At 34.4% G+C, this 4484-nt stretch overlaps 1 long non-coding RNA gene across 1 annotated transcript; it reads right to left on the bottom strand.

Annotated features, from left to right (window-relative positions):
- Positions 1-384: 384 nt before the first annotated feature.
- LOC126965626 (uncharacterized) lies at positions 385-3044 on the bottom strand. Its single transcript, XR_007729571.1, has 2 exons — positions 2901-3044; positions 385-1146 (listed from the first exon to the last, which is right to left on the bottom strand). It is a non-coding gene; the product is annotated as an uncharacterized LOC126965626 (long non-coding RNA).
- Between the last annotated feature and the right edge of the window lie 1440 nt (positions 3045-4484).

Below are 4484 nucleotides of genomic sequence, written 5' to 3'. Positions count from 1 at the left end.
CGTGGGTAGATTAAAAAATATAGTCTAAAAAGGCAAAAAAATGCACGCTAATCACGTACGTAAAGAAAAAATAAAAAAACATATTCTCAAAGTGGGCGGTGAGCAAAATAAGAAACTATGATCTAATCATATATGTACATAGGTACATGTTGGACCCCTTGCAATTAAAATAGCACTTTTTTCCGTCCGTCTACCCGAGTAACTTAATAAAAAAAAACAAAAACCATATTTGGGTTTTGGTTGGACGCATCAGTCAGCCTGGCACGATGTACATCACTCAGGAGCAGTAAACGGAGTTTCGGAAAATAAATAAGCAATAAATAGCACAAAACTGTCACTCAAAGTAATTGTAATTTAAAAAAAAACATTTGAATTAAAAAAATAGAGCTCATCATTACTTTAATCAGAGTATAATCTTATTACTATCAATTAATATAATAAACATTATGAATAATTAAAAATTTGCAGTCCAGAACCTTAAAAAACTAAACCTTTCATAAAATATTGAACACAATATTGGAAAATCATAGTTATCAGAGCCAATCTTCAGTTCTGCGATCAACGGTATTTGAATTTGCAACCCAGATGAAATTTTATGCGAGTTACTACGGTGCAATTCAGTGCGCCAGACTTTTCACATTTTATCGCTTTGTCACGTATTCATCTTTTTCATCATTTTAATCGGTAATAGGATACATCCTATCGTGTTTTTTCGTTTTTCAGAAATATATGTGCTTACTAAATGAGCACATTATCTAAATTTAAGCTGTGCATCGCAGTTTTATGTTACCATGGCAATTGTAAGGACTTCCTAATTCGAAGTATGTTTTCATTAATATATTTTTTTTTATTGAAGAAAAATTTAATTTGCAAATGTCACTACTCCTCCTCCGCTAGTATCATTATCGGCAAAATTTACTCCTCCGGGATTATCATCCGCGAATATTACTCCTCCTCCCCCGGGATTATTATCGGCGAACGACACATCTCCTGTCCCGGGGTTATTATTGGCAAACATAACTTCTCCTCCTGCTCCAGGGTTATTGTCGGCAAACATAGCTCCTCCTCCTCTATCGAAATTAGCAATTGTAGGGTTGTCATCATCACCACAACATCCGAAACTCGTGCATATACCCATCTATTGTTCTGAAATAACATAAGGAACAATGAGATACTATATAAATACTTGTCTCTGTTGTACGGAAAAGCCCATCGGTCGAGTGGTATAAGCGTGTATTTGACTATTGTTTATACATCTTAATTGCTAAAAATCTATCTAATTGATGTATTATGTTTCTTAAGATGAACAGAGAACGAAGCAAAGTCACCCCGCCCCAGTTTTCAGCCCTCATGTCAGCGTTCAACATATGATGACCCACTTTAAGCCCCGTAATGCACTGATAATTGAGATCTGGTCGAGAGACTACTGAAACTGAAACTGTTAACTCAGACATCGTTGCCAATCCGAAATTATTTATGACTCATGATCACACTCCCGTAAATAACAATTAAAATCACGGAAAATTCTAAAACGTAGAGAAAAATATGTCGCACCACATTATACGTCACAAAAACACTGGAAAAAATGGTTAACCAGCTTTATAGCTGATCAGCGCAAAAAACCATAAAAGTTGGTATCTGTTTCTTCTGCATATCAATGATATGCTGCAAATCAGCAGTATTCATTGCTACGCAAACGTATGCACAAGGTATATCCCTACACCGGCCGTTATAGCATCTATAGTGTACTCAGTAAGGCTAGACATCACTTCAGTTAAAGCCACCACTGGCAACTATGTAAGTTGCGAATTCGGATTTAGTGTTCTCACCTCTGGTGGGCATACAACGAAGAGCGGATCGAATCATCGACGATCAAGTAGTATTTAATCGACTTAGTTCTTTGGCGTTGCGTATATGAAGTCTGTCTGCATATATCACATACCATCAGCAGCCGAAGTCAGTTTTTCGGGACAACCGAACGTTTTGCGAGGAACATTTTGGCTTGCACAGCCACTTTGTGGGATCCATACGGGCTGCAGTATTCTAGAACCGATACGACTCATAGAGCTTCAAGGTGAAAGCCTATTTTCACCTTAAATGTATTACTGACCACAATAAATATCTTAATACTTGTTTATACCTAAAGTGCAATTTCCCTCTGCGATGTATAATGCTTTTAATAGTGATTTTCATTATTATAACACTAGAAATAAGGGATTGCTTGTAACTAATTCTAGTAGGCTTCATAAGATACATAATAGCTTTAAGGGTAAATGTATACACTTCTACAATAAAGTCCCAGCCACTGTTCAGGCATTATCTATAAATAAATTTAAATGTTTTATAAAGAAATGGCTCTGTCGTAAATCCTATTACTCCACTGCTGAATATCTAAATGATCGGACAGCCTGGGACTAGATTGTGATTATTTTATGGCGACTGTACAATATTGTATATTTTTATTGAAAAGAGCGCAGAAAAAAGAATGCTAGGAAAGTTTCTTGCGCCGCTTCTTCTCTCTCAGAGCGCCATTTGTTTCCGAAGCGGTAGTAGTATCTAGTAGTATAAGAAATGACATCAAAAAGAATTCTAAAGGAATCAATTTTGAGAAAATAAATGCCTTTTATGCCTTTTAACTATTGTATGAAATGCAATCACTCATATGGGCTCAACCAATACAAATAATAAATATTCAAGTTAATATAGGCGTTACTTTGCGGAAATCCATAATTATCCAAATGTTTTTAGTTTTCTCGTGTAGAGGCGAAACACGTGTCGAATTGTTTAAAGACAAATATTGGCGGAATTAACACTTAACAAAACTTAAAACATTTGGATAATATACAAGTTAACTAATTACTAAGTTAAAGTCGATATTATAACTAATTCTAATTACTTACATCAATAACAAAAATATTCAGAAGATTATTGAGAAAATCGTTGTTATGGCAAAGAGTTTTATTTATATATTAATACTTATATCTTTTTATAGATAAAACACACGTCTGATAACTGTAATTTCTGAAAACGTCCAGTTATCTAAGTGATTAGATCGCAGTTATACTGAACTATATTTCATAGAAGATATAGTTTATCAACTTGTGTTTAATGTGGCCAATGACATGACACTCGATATCTATATAATAAGAGTCATTATTTTTATTTATTACGATAGATAGATAGCACTCCATTACAATTGTGATAAAAACAAAGTTTTAAGGAAAATTATGCGAATTTATTTATGACAAATTAATGTAATGGCCCCGAGTCGTTTGATTAAAGAAAACCCGTTTTTTTTCTCTTTTTTTGTATGAGCAAGACGTTTACTCAGTGTTATTGACCATTACAAAGTAGTGCCGCTCAGGATTCTATGAAAACCCTCCGAGCCTTCGATCAACAACGATGGTATTGTTGATCGAAGCTCTGACTAGCATTGCAATAGCGCTCGTCACTTTAAGACAATTAAGACTTAACGAATAAGAATTCCATCTGATTAATCCTGTAATTTGACTTCATACTGCTTCATGGTGCCCACTTAGCTTCTTCCAGCGCAATCTTATTATTATTTCAATAAATCCAGTGTCCTGATGTCTTTTTCTATGATTAAATAAGCGACGAGACGAGCATGACGTTCAGCTGATGGTAAATGATACGCCCTGTCCATTACAATGCAGTGTCCCTCAAGGTTATTGAATAATGGGGATTCCTTCATGGAGTGCAGTTTAGTCCAACTTGAGAGATAGGATAGTTTTTGTTTTATATTCACATATTTTCTATGACAGAATTTATTGACGCACGGTTTGAAAGTAGTGCTGTGAAATAATTTCAATATAACAAAAGAGAGCATATTTTACGAAATAATTCTTGGTGCTATGATATATTATTGACAAATTCATAAAAAACAGTATTTTACTTATTATGTACAGAACAACGTTTGTCGGGTCAGTCAATTAAAGTCATTATTTGGTCACCTATTGTTATTTCTATTAAGGTTTCTGAAGGATACAGGGAGGGGTAAGAAGAATATTGTTTACCAAAGCAATAAACAACTTCTGTAAAGGGGAGAGTTTGAATCCGAGTTAAGTCTACCGCGGTCCCTCAGAGTCCTGTCACCGTCAGTGCTTGGAAATCAATCTAGTAGGCAACATAAGATACATAATTACTTTAAGGGTATACACTGTTATAATAAAGATCCAGCCACTGTTCAGTCATTATCTATAAATAAAGGAGAATGGACCCACATAATTTAAAAATTAAGGAAGCATCGTACAAATACAAGTTTATATTAATTATAAACATAAGTTTATACGATATTTAGACAAAAATTATTGAGGCGCTAAGATATGGGAGTGAAAAGATATTATTTATTAAAAAATAAGTCATCTTGCGCTAACGAAACGTTCTGCGTATTTGATTGACATCTCCATTTTTTTGACATGACAGTCATTTTTATATGGATGTCCGACACCATCAACCAATCTATA

This window comes from Leptidea sinapis, chromosome 8 (genome assembly GCF_905404315.1).
Source record: "Leptidea sinapis chromosome 8, ilLepSina1.1, whole genome shotgun sequence".
NCBI classification, from domain to species: domain Eukaryota; kingdom Metazoa; phylum Arthropoda; class Insecta; order Lepidoptera; family Pieridae; genus Leptidea; species Leptidea sinapis.
Note: the sequence above shows the minus strand (reverse complement) of the source record. Positions and strands in the feature narration are given on the sequence as shown.